The 17,854-nt window shown below is 44.7% G+C and overlaps 1 protein-coding gene across 4 annotated transcripts in view; it reads right to left on the bottom strand.

Moving 5' to 3' along the window:
* PPARGC1A (PPARG coactivator 1 alpha) overlaps positions 1-17,622 on the bottom strand; it is a 716,069-nt gene extending 698,447 nt beyond the window's left edge. For all 4 annotated transcript variants that reach the window (XM_086406254.1, XM_086406256.1, XM_086406261.1 and 1 more), the window contains exon 1: positions 17,042-17,622. The gene's annotated coding sequence lies outside the window, so the exon portion shown is untranslated. The remainder of the gene's footprint in view (positions 1-17,041) is intronic.
* Positions 17,623-17,854: the final 232 nt, after the last annotated feature.

Raw genomic sequence — 17,854 nt, 5'->3', positions numbered from 1 at the left:
GTCATGAGATTAGTAATGATAAAAGTAGCCTCTAATTCCCTTCTACTCACCCCACCTCCAACACCTACCACACACATGCATGTTCTTGTGATATGGCCTTGAAGCTCCTCCTATCAAGAGGCAGAATATACTTCTCCACTCCCTGAATCTAGGCTGGCCTTCTGACTTGCTTTGACCAACAGAATAAGACAGAAGAGATGTGTTCTGTAAGTTCTAAGCCTATACCTCTAGAGATCTTGCAGCTTCCTCTCTCTTCCTTTTCATGGGAATCCTGTGGTCACTACTATAGGAATGAGTCTGGGCCAGCCTGTTGGAAGATGGATATATGGATACATGGCTCATATCTCCATATCCCCAACCAACAGCCAGCCATCTGCCCGATGTATGAGTGAGGCCATCCACAGCTAGCTGACTGCAGACATAAGTGAACCTAGATGGACCCTGCAGAAGAACCACCCAGCTGATCGCAGTCTACATTGCTAATCTATATAATTCTGCACTTTAAAATGCTTGTTGTTTGAAGACACAAGGTTTTGGGTGGTTTGGTATACTGCAAAAGTTAACTGATATACAGGATGAGTATAATTGTCTTTCAACCAAATAAGGAATTCAAGAGCAACACAATCTGGATAAAGAATCCTATCTTTTGACACACCGTGCTTAAAATACCAAGTTGTTTTGTTTAGTCACTAAGTCGTGTCCGACTCTTTTTGCAACCCCATGGACTATAGCCCACCAGGCTTCTCTGTCCTTGGGATTTCCCAGGCAAGAATACTGAAGTGGATTGCCACTCCCTTCTGCCAGGAATCTTCCTGACTCAGGGATCAAACCTGCACCTTGCATTGGCAAGTGGATTCTTTACCATTGAGCCACCAGGAAAGTTTGGGACAGTCAAATAACTAATTGGTTAAACAGTTATGGAATTCAGGAAGGAGATGTTGCCTGGAAATAGAAATCTGAAAGACAGACTGATTTCCATGAGTGAGGAGATTGCCACAGGAGAGCAGGAATACAGTAAAAGGAGGGGAGATCAGGGTGGGAATCCCAGCAACATCACATTCAAGCTCAAGCAAAGCTCGAGAGTCAATGAGAGGAGAAGATGCAATGAAGGACAGGAAGATGCCACAGAAGTCAAAGGAACTTCTCAACAGAGTCACAGAAATATCTGCACGTGTATATATACACACATAACTAATAGGGCTTCCCTCATAGCTCAGTTGGTAAAGAATCCACCTGTAATGCAGAAGACCCTGGTTCGATTCCTGGGTCGGGAAGATGCACTACAGAAGGGATAGGCTACCCATTTCAGTATTCTTGGACTTTGCTTGTGGCTCAGGTGGTAAAGAATCCACCTGCAGTGCAGGAGACCTGGGTTTGATCTCTGGGTTAGGAAGATCGCCTGGAAAAGGGAAAGGCTACCCACTCCAGTATTCTGGCCTGGAGAATTCCATGGACTGTATAGTCCATGGGGTCGCAAAGAATCGGACGCAACTGAGAGACTTTCACTTCACTTAACTTCATATAACTAATAAGAGTCCCTGCTGCTGCTACTGCTGCTAAGTCGATTCAGTCGTGTCCGACTCTGTGCGACCCCATAGATGGCAGCCCACCAGGCTTCCCCATCCCTGGGATTCTCCAGGCAAGAATACTGGAGTGGGTTGCCATTTCCTTCTCCAATGCATGAAAGTAAAAAGTGAAAGTGAAGTCACTCAGTCGTGTCCAACTCTTAGCGACCCCATGGACTGCAGCCTACCAGGCTCCTCTGTCCATGGATTTTCCAGGCAAGAGTACTGGAGTGGGGTACCATTGCAATAAGAGTCCCAGTATTTGGGAATTATGAAGTCATTCCCAGGAGAGGGGATAATGGTAGTGATGATGGAACCCTTATCAGAGGTCATTAGAAAGAGAGTAGGGGAGAAGGGAAGGATTTAGAAACAATGCTAATCTACAAGGTTCCTGCTGAGTCTGGCAGATAGGTTATCTGCCCTGGATCACTATTTGCCTCTTTGCTCCGGGAATCTGTGAACCACTAAGAGAAACCAACCTCACAGTCATGTGAATTCATGACTTTGAAATGTACAGTCACATCATCTGAGCTCTTCAAGCCATCCAACAAAAGAAGGAGACAGGCACTGTCTAAAGGGAAATGAAAAGTTGATGGAGGAATTTTTCAGGATGGAAGTGATAAATTTATTCCTAAGTGTATGGAATCATGAAGCCACAACTATGGATCAAAGTCCTGGAGAAAATGAGAAAGGAATGAAAAGATGGAGATGTCCAGACATGAGACAAAAGGCTGAGGGAGCTCACATTCAGTTCAGTTCAGTCAATCAGTCGTGTCCAACTCTTTGCGACCCCATGAATTGCAGCACGCCAGGCCTCCCTGTCCATCACCAACTCCAGGAGTTCACTCAAACTCACGTCCATCGAGTCGGTGATGCTGTCCAGCCATCTCATCCTCTGTCATCCCCTTCTCCTCCTGCCCCCAATCCCTCCCAGCATCAGACTCTTTTCCAATGAGTCAACTCTTCACATGAGGTGGCCAAAGTATTGGAGTTTCAGCTTTAGCATCATTCCTTCCAAAGAACACCCAGGGCTGATCTCCTTTAGAATGGACTGGTTGGATCTCCTTGCAGTCCAAGGGACTCTCAAGAGTCTTCTCCAACACCACAGTTCAAAAGCATCAATTCTTCGGCGCTCAGCTTTCTTCACAGTCCAACTCTCACATCCATACATGACCACTGGAAAAACCATAGCCTTGACTAGACGGACCTTTGTTGGCAAAGTAATGTCTCTGCTTTTGAATATGCTATGTAGGTTGGTCATAACTTTTCTTCCAAGGAATAAGCGTCTTTTAATTTCAAGGCTGCAGTCACCATCTGCAGTGATTTTTAGAGCCCATGGCCACAAATCCTCACCTGGGAAGGGAACCAGTGGTAGGTGGAGTTGAGGACAGTGGGCAATGATTGCAGTTACAGATACAGACAGTGATGACCCAGAAAGAGCTTGGTGAGTGGCACTGAGATTTAGGACAATAAAAATCACATTTGTTAGTGTGACTGGGTTTTTCCAACAGCCTGCAACAGTTTGTATGTAGAAGCAAACAAAGCAGTTGGTTGGACTGACCCAAGACTGGGATTTTGAGGTCAAATATAGAAGGACAAGGGATTAAGGGCTTTGAGGTTTTGGCAAGAGAGCAGTTAAAGTGATGTATCATGGTTTCTGTGCTGGCATAAAAAAAAAAAAAGAGAGAGAGAGAGGGAAAGTATGACTGATGAGCTCGGAGAAAGGGAGGGTAGTACTGGGATCAACAATCTTGGAAAAAAATGGGTGAGGGAGTAGAAAGCTATGAGGCTGGTGTCATGTACAATGACGCTGGAGTTTAAGGTTCCAGGAGCAGAGCTATTCCAAAGGATGAAGCCAGGGTGTGGGCGAGATAACTGGGTCACCAAAGCATTGTGGGAGGTGAAGTGTTGCAACTCTGAGACTCAGCCACTGGGTCCATCCTCCATGCACAAATGCTGAAGATCACCCTGGTGATGACAGCTGGGGGAGAGGGAAGACATTAGTCAAGTGCATGAGCCTTCAGGAGAAGGGGGAAGGGACAGGAAGATGATAAGATGGCCAGGAAGAAAAGTAGGATACAGCCTCTGGGAATTTCCCTGGGGGCTATAGGAATTGCAGGGTTTTGTGTTATAGTGGCCAAGTAATGTTCTGGAAGTAACAATGACCACAGTTCCTCTGGGCCTAAGGGGTGTGAACAAATAAACAGCTACTGCCCCCCCAAAACTGTATTTTCTTAATGAGGAATTCACTTATAACAAAGACAAGATTTAGGGAAAGGGAATTTATACTGCAATAAACCAAGGGTCCAAAGAAACCCTATGGAAAAAAGGTTGAAGGAGATCAACAGATAAAGGCAGTGGGGAGAGTCAGAGAGAAGTGATATGTCCTTCACTGGGGAATTGAATCATTATTACTTTTGTATAGGAGTTTTGTTTTCACAGATATCTCTAAGATTTGTCATATTTGGGTCCAGACCAGACCAGCAATAACGATGCCTTAGTATACAGTCAACATTCCTCTTTCCTTGGAATTATCTCAGGCATGACCAGAAATACCGTTTAGCATCCAGACTTATTCCTTGTTTTAAAGTTTAAGTAGTTCCATGAGTGGAACAAGGAAGATTTTTCTCTGTAGATCACAACAGATCACAAGCCAGGAGGTTTTACAGAGATAATATGCCCTAGAAAGAGAGGGACAAATGCTCATCTGATAACCAGAGTTTTATTCTAGCAGCCCAAAGAATCTGAAAAACTAAAGATGAACAAAAGTCATCATTATTATAAGCATGACCTCTTGACTGACATGGTCATTCAAAAGGTTTATTTTGAAGATTTCAAATGGACAAAGACAATACTATCACACAAGGACTCATCTCCTAATAGCCTCCATCTGATACATACCTGCTGGGAGTATAAGCTAGTGCATCTCTTCCAAGAAACAATTAACACAAAAGTCTTTAAAAAGGCATGCCCTTTCACCCAGCAGTTCCATTACTGGGTGTTATCCTAAAGAAATAATCATAGATATGCCCCAGGTTTAACCATAATTGTCAACAACCTAAAAACCCAATATGTAGGAAGATAGTTAAATAAATGGTCCAATAATCATACAAAGAAATATTACAGAGACAGTAAAAGGGACACAGAGGCATATGAAATATTATGTGGCAAGTCAGTTATGATTTATTGATCTAAAATCAGGCTATAAAATTGCTTACAAAAAATAAAAATTAAAAATTTCTTATACATGATTCCAATTTAAAAATGAAATATTATGTAGGCCTAGAACAAAGACTGAAAAGATATCCATTAGAATAGTATCTGTGATTATCTTTAGACGTTTGCAATATATATGGTTTTGATTTTCCTCTTTTCTCTGAACCTAAGAAAAATCCCCAAAACAAAAATGTATCATATCTGTAGTAAGAAAAATTAATACCATGCTTTTATCAGTTTCCAGATATAAGATATTCCAAAACAGTACCTTAGAAAATCAGGTTTAAATATATTTTTTAAATTAGGCAGTGAAGTATAAAGGAAGAAAGTATTCCCTGTTCTTGAAAATGCAGAACAAAAGAAGTATTTGTCCTCATTTTGAGAGAAAACTCTCTTTTTAGCAAAAGTCCTTTTTGGGTTGGTGGTTAAAGGAATGTTCCTACCTCTATGTTCTGATCCTTTTTGAAACAGGGGCTGATATCTGTAAATTCCCAGAAGGAGTCAAAGGTTATTTTTCTTTTCAAATGATCAATAAAGATTTTAGCACATATTTTGTGCCCTGCACTGTATTTAATATGCAGGTTATCCAAATAATGTTTTTAAAAAACTCAAGGCATTTATAAATCAACTAAGAAAAAGCTGCAGCTATTTAAATACAGCAGACATATAAAACCTAATAGGAACAACAAGCATTCAAGCAGTGCTTACTATTTATGAAGACTTCTTAAATACCATATATGCCCAAATATAAGAATAAGCATTTTCCCAAAATTCTCCTGAAAAGAGGGATACTCGAGTATTTCTAAAGGCTCTCATATTGCAGGACATTCTCTACTTTATTTAAACAACTCTGTAATGTTTGGGAAAGACTCATTAGCCTAAAACGACCTCAGTATATGCTTTTCTGAGAAACCCTCAGAGGTCACATGACAGAATCAGCTACAGAAGAGGTAGAGATTTAAAACAGATTTCGTCATTATTCCTGGAGTGAGGTCCCATAACGCAAATGTTTAATATCACTGTAAACAAACATTTAAAAAATAACTACCTAAGTGAGTGTAATGCATATTATTTAACATTTACTTTATTTCTGGGTGTGTATTCAATGCTACTGTAATAAAAAGAAATGGTTTCAGAAGGCAAGCTCTCCTTCCATCATAATGATAACGACTAAGAGAACACTTTACAGTTTATAAACACTCCCCAAAACATCATCATACTCAATTTTACTACTTACAGTAAAAGAATGAATTTGGGAAAGAAAATTTGGGTAAGATGAACCAATATTTATTTTAATGTACATAAATAGGAATCAACCCATTAAATTTTTTTTAGAAACTTGTTTTTTAAGATCAGTTTAATTGGGGGAAATAATTTTAAAATAATTCCTAATGAATCTGTTACTAGCAGGGTAAAAATATCAATTAGCAATGGAGTCCTACTTCCTAAAACAACAAGCATTTGATACTGTAAAGATGATTCCACTCTCTTTTACATTTTTTTTTCTGCTCTTTGCACACCATGCAACCCTTTTAGTTTGGCATTACAAGGAGAAAGAAGTAAAGGATTTCATTAGCACTGCTACATGGGCCTCAGAGTGTATTCCCAACTTCAGAGGCTATTTCACTTTCTAGCTTGGATGATTAATTTTAATCCAGAAAAAATTTAGCCATCTAGTAAAGTGCAATAAGATCCAAAATAAAACTTAATATTTGATTTACTAATTACACTGTTCTCTTGACATTGTCATCAGAGCAGATCTTAACCGATGCAAAGATCTGAACTTTCAACTAAATTTGAAAGCTTTATTACTTGCTCCTGACAGAACAGAATGGAAAGCAGCTCTCCTATTTAGACTACTAACTCACATCAGCCCAACTCGGCCAGCTCCCTGTCCCTTTGCTAAGCAAGAGAGAGGGAGGGAGATCACTGGTGGGAGGAGGTGAATTCAGCCTTGGAAGATGCTTTGCGAATTTCTAAAGTTGAAATAATGAGTAGGGCAGACCCCTCCCCCGCAAACCCCTTCTTCTCTCTGTATCACATTCTTTCTTTTTCTTTCTTGGCACTTCACACAGTTTAGAGATGATTGACAGCTGCAAGGAAGGAAGGAAGGACAGATGATAGACTGATGTATGTGTATACATACGGAGATAGATACAAAATAATTTATATGTAATATATATTACATATATAATATATATATAGCATATGTCATGTGATCTACATCTCTCCTACTAAATTAAAGCTCCTGAGGGCAGGGACAAGCACAATGTAAAGTGTAAGTACCCAATAAATTTCGTTGAATGAAAAAAGAACTAGAATAAAAATACCCCAACCTTGACAAATTCCTCCTGTGTTTTCCTTCTACCTGAAATGTCCCCTCTACCTCATTCTCACCTGCCCAAATTCTCCGTTTTCCAAAGCCCAAACCAAATGCAACTGCCTCCTCAAAATTTTCTGTGATTCTTCCAGCCAAAAAGAAACTCTTCATCATCCAGATGACCACAGCACATTGCTCTCTTCTCGAAGTACTACCCGTCTTCTAGCCTACTCTCCATAGAAGTGAGGCTCTACCTGAAACCCACATTCATGCTCAAGGTAGCAGGTTTTTACTCATCTTTGATTTCCTTGTCACCCATCAATTCATCCACCTTAAGGCAGCCGAGCATGGTGGTTAAAATTAAAACATGGGCTCAGAAGCTTGACAGGATAGATACAAATCCTGACTGTACCACCTACAGGCTCTTATTGGCTGTGTGATCTTGGTTAAGTCACTTCACCTCTCTGAACCTTGGCTCTCTCATTTTTAATAGGTAATATGCAACACTGATAACAGTATCTACCTCTCGGGTTATTTTGATGACAAAGTGAGTTAACCTACGTAAAGCACTTTGCAAGGTTTCTGAAATGTTATAGTAAGTGTTCAATGCAAGAACTCTATTATTATCGACTCAGTCTAATGTATCGAGGCTCTACTATGTGCCAGGCACACTGCTGGGCTAGCATATCAGTGCGTGCTCAGAAGGTACTCTATAAATATTTGAGGATTGACGGATAAGACTGAACATTGACTCAGCTCTTTATTAGTCAATAGCAAAGGTCTTTCCAGGTCCAAGGTCTCACTTAATTTTAACAACCATCCTAGAGGATGGATGTCATCGTTCCTACTTTTGTGCAGAAGCAAATGGAGTCCCTTCTGCTTTGAACTACACAAGCACAGATTTGATGGGTGAGAAGTCTCTACAGTGTTCACCTCACAAGCCCTCCAACTTCTAGAGATTTTTTTCCGTTCCCTCCTGCAGCTCCCTTGACTTCACATGAAGCATCTTTTTTAGCATCTGTTCAGCCTGACTCCTGTCATTAGATACATTCTTGTGTGTTTATAATGCACCACTGATTTGTTTCAGACTAAATCGTGGGATCTAAAAATAAAGTGATGTTGAACATATTTCTTTGCATATTAAGTTTAAAGAAATAGATTAATCTTTTAGAAATAATCAAAAATGAATGATCCACTCAGCATGTAGCAGTTACCAAAAAATAAAAAATTAAAATTACAATGCCTCAGATTCCCACTTTTCTGCCCTTATCTTTTCTGAATTTATTAATTTAAGTATATACTTCATAACTTTTCATTTTAAAAATTAAGAGGTCTAGTGAGCCTACGGTAAACCAATCATCTTCTTCCCTGGGGACGCTTCAATGAAGGCAGGATTCATTTACTCTCCCAGTCAAATTCCCATTTTCAAAAATGACACTGTAGAATTGTCCTCATCATCCTAAGAGATGGAGCAAAGAACAATTAAGTGAAGGGACAGGGACTTCCCTGATGGGTCCAGTGGTTGGGATTTCACTTTCCAACGCTCCCAGGTTTGATTCCTGGCCAGGGAGCTAAGATCCTACACGCCTTGCACCCAAAAAGCAAAAACATAAAACAGAAGCAATGTTGTAACAAATTCAATAAAGACTTTTAAAAAATGAAATAAAAAATAAACGAAGGGACACATAATGGCATAAAAGCTTTCTGAAATTTCAACCATTTTCTAACACATCTGTTTTGTTTATGACAGGCTGGGCATGATGAGGGATCCTGAGGTGAAGAAGGCACGGTTTCTTCCCACATGGAGCTTCCGAAGTGGCAACGGAGGTGAGATTTACACAGAGAAAACAAGTCAGGATGGAAAAGGTATGGGAAGTACAGTGATGGGAGTGGGACAGAGAAATGAATTCTTGCTGATGTAAAATTATGCCTCATCTATTATTTGATAAATCATTTAAAAAGTTTCCCCTTACACACAGACACGCAGAGACACACACGTCCATTCTGACAGTATGCTTCTTTTCTTTCTTTGCAAACGGAAAACACTCTCACCCATGAGCCCTTGGGTGTTCATCTTAAGCCACCAACCAGGCTTGGTGGCATCATTTTAGTCAATTCACTGTTTTCTTATTACTCAGAAAGGGTTACATCTGCAAATAAATATACATTCTGGTTGCAACACTAAATAATGAAGCAAACTGTGGTTTATAAAATGCAGTCATTCCACGCCACATTTCATTTTGGAAGAGGGAGGGCTACCGTTGACTGTGAACAATTACCAAATCGTCAATGGAATTGAATAAATGTTGTTTAAAAAAACTAATTATTTGTTACAATAACCAGCTACTACTGCCACTTTGTATTTGGAGGTTTGTAAACTACTTCCATTTGAAATGTAATTGATTCCATTTTTATCATTTGTTCAAGTTTATGTGGTTGTTCTCATCCTAAGAGATGATAACATCTATTTTCAGCAAATTATACATTATAATTCCTCATTCAAAAGCTGTAACAGAAAACAAAATGCTAATTTATGCTGTAAACGAAACTACAGAATCATAATCATTCATTGTTAACTTTAGGGACTGAACTGCTACTGGAAATAATAAATTGGATCAAAATGTGGTAGGGGGTATTGGTGCAAGTTTTCCTTTTCTTTGTGCTTTTTTTTGACTTGTTTTGTTTCGGTGTTACACAACTAACACACTTTCCAATACGCTTTCAGGCAAGAGATTACATGGATGTTTCATCTCCTCCCCGATATAAGCCAGACATTCTTAGCCCCACAGCTATTACCTGCAGTTCGATATTTCAAATCTACAGGAAGATGTGCTCACAAAGCAATCAGAAGCGCAAGCTAAAGAGGGCCAGCATGTTAGAACCCCACAACTGGTTTTGCATATTTCATTAAGCTTCCACATCTACACTGCCCTTTAGCCCAGTGATCACCACCCCCTTCTCTGCACCTCTCCCATATAAGCATCCTTTGCAACACCTTGTCAAGGTGAGCCTTGCCCCATGGCAAACTTCCCTTCTGTGTCAAGGAATACATGGACTAAACAAACAGAAATTTGGCAACTCTAATAAATCAGGTCAATTCTTAAACAAAAAAGAAGGGAGGGGGGACGTAGTTCTCCTATTCCAGACACTCTGCTTTCCTTAAAAAACAATCTTCAAGTGAAAAGACGATAGCATCACCTAATGGTATTTTCTCCTTTCCTTTTTTTTTCTTATAAAAATATATCTCAAAAGAAAGAAAGATTTTAATATAATTATGTTAAAGATGTGACTTCTTTGAAGGAACCAAAAAGCCACACTGCCGTCTGGAGTAAATCACTTTTCTGCTGCCTTTTTATTTAATGCCGTCTGCTGTCCACATTTACCTTTCCGCCAGCAAAGTGTGATCATTGATTTCCTATGGTCTCTCTCTCTGGGAGGAAGTTCTGCTTCCTTGATGATGACTACAAAGGGTAGGTGACCCCATTCTCATTCCAATGCAAACCCTGCACTTTTACATTTCCGCCAGGGCTGCCAGAACGTGAAACTAGAGAGAGACTCTTTGCCCTCTTCGTTGAGACTGTCTTGCTGTAACTACTGACATTTAATGTTTTCCCTCCCCTTCCCACAACTATATTTTGGAAGATCACGATACAAGGGATGAACCACTAAAAGGCATTAGTTCATGATGGACATAAATGTTAGGTGCATGAATTGGTACAGAAGACACCTGTTATAACATGGCCGTGACCAGAAAGGTAAATTTCAGTCTTAATCTCAAGCACAACTATATACAGAACAAACCCAAAATGATAAAAGGAGAGCTATGCCTTAAAAATATGTGCACACACACATACATAACTATACATATATATTATGAGCTAGGGTTTTGGTGCATCTAAATGATTATTTATAAAATTATTGTATTCAAGTATCTTAGAATTATATTTCTTCATAAAGATGTATTTTCCTGATACCCACATACATTCAAAAGGAGCCCTCCACCAAACCGTAATTATCTGCTAGTGGCAGCTGGCAATCTGAAGACCCTGTCTATCTCTCAACCTGGATCAACTATTCAAATCAAAAGGAATGGTAAACTCAAGCATTTAGTCCGTCACCAAGAAAAAAAAAAAAGCATCAGGTAGTTATGGCTGATTTCACCAAAAGAGAAGATTCCACCTCTTTCCCAAACAGAACTATATCTGGCTATAGATTAATTAAGTGAAAGTCACTCATAACGTATCCAACTCTGTGACCCCATGGGCTGTAGCCTGCCAGGCTCCAATGTCCATGGAATTCTCCAGACAAGAATTCTGGAGTGGGTTGCTGTGCCCTCCTCTAGGGATGTTCCTAACCCAGGGATCAAACCTAGGTCTCCTGCAATGCAAGCAGAAGATGGCCCAGTTTTGTCCCTAACTAGCACTGAGGTCTAAGGCAAGGTTCTTAACTCTCTGCCTTACTTTCTTCATCTATAAAATGGGAACAATAATAAAAGCATCTTACTCGTATGTTGTGGAGATTAAATGAGTCACATTACTTTATTTGGAACAGTATTAGCTATTGTCACTGTACTTTGGTTCCCAAGTTTTAGGCTAACAAAACTTTATACAGAAAAGAGAACAATATTTTCAAACTGGTGCCTTAAAAAAGCTACCTTTACTGGAAGATCCACAACAAACTCAAGTTATTCCAAGTCTCTTTTACTTTTCTCTCTACATAGGAGAAATCCATCCAGGGATAGAAAAACTGGAATCAGGTAAGCTGGATTTAGAGGTAGATTTCAAAAGTGTAATTAAGGTAAATCTATAGAAATGTACCTAAAAACTAATTTGTAGTTCATACATTCATCTTCAGGAGAATTAAATTAAAAAAAAAAGAATAAACCGAGTTTACATTTTTTCAGCTTTAAGATACTGGCTTTCTAACAATCTTGCAAATGGAGGACATTGCCAAGCTCTGTCTCACCTCAATGAATCCCAGCTGTGTTATCACTTCAGGAATTAAGAAACACCCAGAAAAGAGGTGGCGGGGTGGGGGCGGGGGGCGGAATATTGAGTTATTTATAGTACATGGACTGGATAAAAGAAATGTTCCTCAGTGGACAGCTTCTGCTTCAGCTATCCATATTCATGGAAGGACTGCCAAGCACCCTCCCCCACCAAAATATAGACAGCACAAGCGTTCAACAACTTACCCAAATCCATTAATGATTTTGCACTGAAACATCTATCCTGCTTGAAAAGATAGAGTGAGTAAAAAGAATTACAGGTCTTGGCTAACAAAAGTCCAGGGCTGAATTCAAAACAGTGACTGTCCACTCTGAGAAGATAGTGTGTGTCCTTATAAGGATGCCATTTTCTATCTCTAGTCTGGCAATTTGAAGGAGTGGTGGGGGGAGGAGACAGGAGAGGAAGAAAAGTTCAAAAGCAGAGTCAAGTCTGCTGGTGATGGTGGTTTTTTCACAAACTCAGGTTTAAGCTACCCAGTAGCCAAAGAAGCGGTCAATCGGGTGAATAAAGTCAGATGTCTGCCCTCGTGGACACCCAAGCAGTCAGCTAATTGGCTTCATTTTTCACTTTCAGTTGATTGCTTCAATATCATAATAGACCTGGCCTGCTTCAATTTGGGCTTATAGCAGGACAGCTAAAGAAGGTGACCCAGGTCCAAGCTGCCAGCAGGAATGACCAGCGCGCGGCCAGCTTCATGATGGAGTTGGAAAGCTTGAACAACTATGGGAGAGACTTGCAGGTTGAAAAAGCACAACCCAGAAAGATAGAGCTGGGTTCTGGAAGCTTGCACTACTGCCATCCCTAGGCGTGAAACTGTAAATTAAAGAATGGTCTGTTGTCTGCTACACTGAGCCAAATCAGAGACATTTCACATACACACTTTAATTGGGGTTTTCATTCTAATTGAAGAAATAAATTCCACCTAAGCAGATGCTCCCCCGCCCCCACTCTCACTATGGTATGTTTTGCACGTTGGCAAGTGGGTGCAAAATTTCTGCAACATGGTCTCTTCAGATATAAGATGGAATTTCCCAGTTTTTAAATGGTAACAGATGCAGTTTCGGCTCTAATACACATTGGGCTCTCTCCAAAAAATTCACCCCAACCCACCCTCCCCCTGCTTTAATAACAAAATGTCACAGGATAAGTAAAAACCTTCCAGTCAGCAGTGATTCGTGTTTGGGTTTTCCGGGTTTTGGTTTTTGTGTTTAGTAATGAATAAACGCCCCAGTTGCTCCCAAATTTCCAGGTCTCTATATGAAGAACCCCATCTTCATTATTTTTTTCACTTGCTTGTTTATAACCAGAGGTGTCATAATCATGTTTCTTGTGAAAATGAAAGCAATCAAAATGCCTTGTAATTCCAGGAAAAGAGCTTCTTAGGGAGACATGCCTGCCTGCTATTGATGTTGTAAAAAGGCTCCTTTTACATGGTATTAAATGTTGAGAGCATATCATATTGATCTAGAAATAAAAAGCTTGACTTTTTTTTTAGTACAGTGAACCCTTACCTTCATAAGCACGTTCTAACACTAGGAACAGGGTTTTATGTTTAATTGAGGTGGAGTAAACAAATTATATTTGAAGAACACTGCTATTTTTAGGTAATGGAGGATTTGTAAGCCTTTTGGCAGCAATTCGGGTAAAAATCTTGAATAAGTCTCACTCTTTCAAATTTGGCCCAGGCTTCCCCCTAGCAGTCCTGCCCAGAGTCCAAGATAGGAGTTAGGGCTGCCTTTGTTTAATTAATCCTTTTTCTCCGAAGGTACAGTCAAGGAGCAGGTTTCTTAGCCCTTTGCCCATGTTCCAATACTGAAAATGCAAACTAGCGATCAATAAGAGACTAGGTCCTTAAACCTACATATTCTTCATCCCTGAAAAGGTGATAGGGCCGCGATAGAAGCCGCAAATCCTGGTAGGATGAACTGCCTGAATGACTGCCCCTACCACCAGATATTAAAGCCTCGGTAGCACTTTGAGGGCACCTTTCTCTAACGATGTTCATCTCTCATTTGTTTCTGTACTTTATCTTAAAGTTCATACCGCACCACTGGAAGAAGCAATCAATATTTCAGATAACCTCCCTTTCTCCACCGTGCAATTCACTGCACTAAGGGTAGCGCGCCACCCAGTACCGGCCCGCGAGCTAATCACCCTGCACAAAGCAGCACCAGCTGCTTTGTCAGAAATTCTTTCCGATTTTCTTAGCAACGTGAGTTTCCCTTTCCAGAAGAAAGATCTTGCCTTTGGGGGAAAGGTTTTTCCAAATTAAGTTAAACTAACTTCACCCGAAGAGACCGATAGTTTTCCTCTTTTTTTTTTTTTAACGCCACCCCCGCCCCTTCTTTGATTCTCTCCTTCCTTTACTCCAATCCTGCCCCGCACCACCCCCTCTCGCCCACCTCCTTCGGTTTCCAAGGAGTTTGCACGTGATTGCCTGTCTTGCAAAATCCGGCCGTAGCCCTTTGCTACGCTTCTCAAACGACTTGCTTCCTATCTCGTTAAAAATGTTGCCAAACCTCCCATCGCTGTAAAGCTGTATCACTGTGAGCGTCCCTACACCCAAGTCTCCTTTCTCTCTTCCTTGGGAGGAAAACCAAGTGCCTGAGTTTCTCGGCCCGTAGGTGCAGGTCGGAAGTACGCGCCTGGAAACTTAGCCTAATGCATCTGACTCCAGGACTGGGGGAGGCGGGGTGGGGGTGGGGAAGGCGCGGCGCGGCCGAGGAATCCCGAGTCCCGGCCGGGCTTGTGCGGGATGCACTGTGGCTCAAGCCTTTCCTACACCTCTCGGTCCTCAAAGACCAGCTGGCGCTGGTTTCTGACTCATCGACAATCACACACACACAGGCACGCGCGCGCGCACACACACACACACACACACACACACGTAGGCACCCGGACGCCCGCTCCTGGAGACCTGGAGTTTGCAGAGCCGGAGGGGTCGTTGGCTCTCGGCAAATCTGGAGCCAGCACGCGAAGGCACGGAGAGCACCCGAACCCCACCAGACAAGGCAGGGTGGCCTGGAGAAAGCACCCAGCGCCGGCCTCGGGCAGCGGGGCCCCCCTCGAGCTGCCCAAACCCGGCGCTCGCCCGACCACCTCGGCAGTTCCTCCAAGTTTCTACTCACAGCGGGGCCTCCGCTTTCCCAGCTGCCTCACCCTGAACCTCCAACTTCGTGCCCCCGGGCCGCCCCCCGCCCCTCCGCCTTCCTTAGCTCCGCGCCCGGTCAGGGACCCGCGCGCTTCCCTGGAGCTGCCCATATGCCCCCACCCGCGGCGGCGGCCCGGCAGTCTGGCCAGAGCTCGCCGCCGTCTCCCGCTGCTGCTGCCGCGGCGACAGGAGCCTCTGTGAGGCTCCCGGGCCCCTCTTATGTATTATTCACTCGATGGCCACGGCGCTTTCTGGAAAGCCCATGCCAGAGACGCGAGGTCTTCGCCCGGAGACTACGAATTCGGCGATTTCAGCTTTTTGGAAACTGGGGGTGCTGCGGGGGCGGCGGAGCTCATTTTTCAGTTGTTTTGCTTTGCGGGGTTGGCTTTTTTTTTTTTTTTTTTTTTTTGCCCGGAGCTCGCAGGAGCGCGCTGTCCCCCGGGCCCAAGAAGGAGCGCGCCAGAGCCGGCGAGTGCGGCGGGCAGCCGGGCTAGCCGCCGTGGCTGGCGAGCGAGCTGGTAAGAAGAGACGCCCCAGTGGCCGGGAGAGACGGGCAGAACGAGTTCTTTTCCTCGACGCCCCCGCTCCGGCACCCGCCCCTCCGGCCCGCTCCCCCGGCAGCTCTCGCTCTGCGGGCCCGGGAATCCCCCACGCCCCGGACCGCCCACCGAGTTGCTGCTGCCTTTCACCGTTGCTCCTCCACCTCGCCTCCCGCCCTAACTTTCCCCAGCCTGGACTCGTGCGCGTACACACAGACAGACAGACATACATACACAACACACACACCCCCTCTCCCCTCCCTCGACTCCAGCTCCACTTCCCCGTGTAGTTTGGAAATGACAGATGCCTGTAGACTTTCACCAAACAAGCGGTGGGGGCAGCAGACTACAACAGTTATTTAATTAAAAGGCATTTTTTCCCCCTTTCTCTTTCTCGCTCTGGCTCCCAGAATAGCTTTTGCACCCCTAGACCCTGAGCACACGCCTGTCTCTCCAGGTTACCCGTGGCCCGCTAACACCCATCTTCCACGCCCCCCTTCCGGCGTCTACCCCCAGCTTCTCCGCGCCCCCCAAGTCACACCGACAAGCACACCTGCAGGCCGGCGGCGGGGAGCGTCGAGGGCACGATGCAGCCGGACTGCATTGCACAGTCATCAAAGTTAAGTGTGTGTGTTTGTGGGGTGCTTGTGCGCGCCGGGGGAGGCGTGGGGTCATGGGCACCAGAGCATCCACTCTGCACCCCCTCCTCGGGGTCAGGGGACGCCTCCACTTGAGATTGCAGCCATTTTAGGGAAAGAGGTGGCTCGGGGCCCCGGGGGAAGTGGAGGGGGAACAGCACGTCGCGGGGGGACTCACAGCTCTGCAGCCCCTCGGCGCAACTGGAGGGCGGGCAGGCGCCGGGCGCACAGGGGCGCGGCGCCCGCGGCGACTTGGGGAAGGTTGCGCTCGAGTTCCCTGGTTTTGCCTGGAGTTGTTCGGGGTAACGTGCCGGCTCCTGCCTCTCTTTCCGGTTCCCGCTGGGTTGGGAGGTTGGAAGGGGAAGGTTTGGATGGCAGATTGGACAAGGGAGGGACGCGACAGACCCTGGAGACCAAAGAGCTAGTGCTGGGGGAAGGGGGACACCTCCTCTAGCCGGTTGGCACTGACCCAGACGGTGCGACCCACTTGGCCCCCCAGCCTCCCCACCCCCTCCCAAGCCTCTGCCTCCCCGCCGAGTGCCAAGTGAGCGCACGGCGAGGGGCACGGGGCGCGACGCCGCCAGGCACCGAGCCACCCCTTACCTGGTTGGAAGGGGTTTCCCAGGAGGAGCCGTAGTTGTAAAAGAAGGAAGAGAAGAAGGTATCTTCCGACAGCCCGCAGCCCGCCATGCTCTGGATGCAAATAAAATGAGGAAGAGGGGGGGAAGCACACACACAAGCAACCAAAAATTTTCAAAATCAAATTAAACCAATAAGCGAAGAAGAAATTCTCTCGAAAAATAAAAGGAGGGGGAAGGGAACGGCAAAGGGAATGGAAACTCTCGGCGGTGCTCCCTCTCCGGCGGAGGAGGGATGCTCCGGCTGCCGCTGCCGCCGCCGCCGCCGCCTTCTCAAGAAGGTACCTAGAGAGGTTCGTCCTGACTTGAGCAGCCGCCGCCGCCGCCGCCGCTGCTGCCTGTGCCGGCTGCGTGTGTGCGCGCGTGTGTGTGCGTGTGCGTGTGTGTGGTGTGTGCGCGCAGAGCGAGAGACCGCAGGGGAAGCGAGAGGGCGAGAGAATGAGCGAGCCGGGATGGAGGGCGCAGAGGCAGAGCGGGCGGGCGTGTGCGCGCGGGGGTGCGTGTGTGTGTGTGTGTGTGTGTGTGTGTGTGTGTGTGTGTGTGTGTGCGCGCGCGCGCGCGCGCGTGTGGCTGGGTGTGCGTCTGTTTGGGGAGCTCACCGGAGAGCCGGGGCCGTCACGTGGGCGCGCTGACTCCGCCGGCTGCCGGGGACAGCCTGTACTACAGCCCCGGCCACTAAATCAGCCCGCGCCGCCAGACCTTTGCAGCCCCACCACAGCCAGCGGCCAGCCCTTCCCGCTGGGCCGTGCGGGCCCCGGGACAGCGGGGGGCGGCGGGT

This window comes from Bos grunniens, chromosome 6, assembly GCF_055505025.1.
Source record: "Bos grunniens cultivar Pamir isolate PY7600 chromosome 6, Bosgru_T2T1.0, whole genome shotgun sequence".
NCBI lineage: Eukaryota > Metazoa > Chordata > Mammalia > Artiodactyla > Bovidae > Bos > Bos grunniens.
This window is presented reverse-complemented; position numbering and strand designations above follow the sequence as displayed.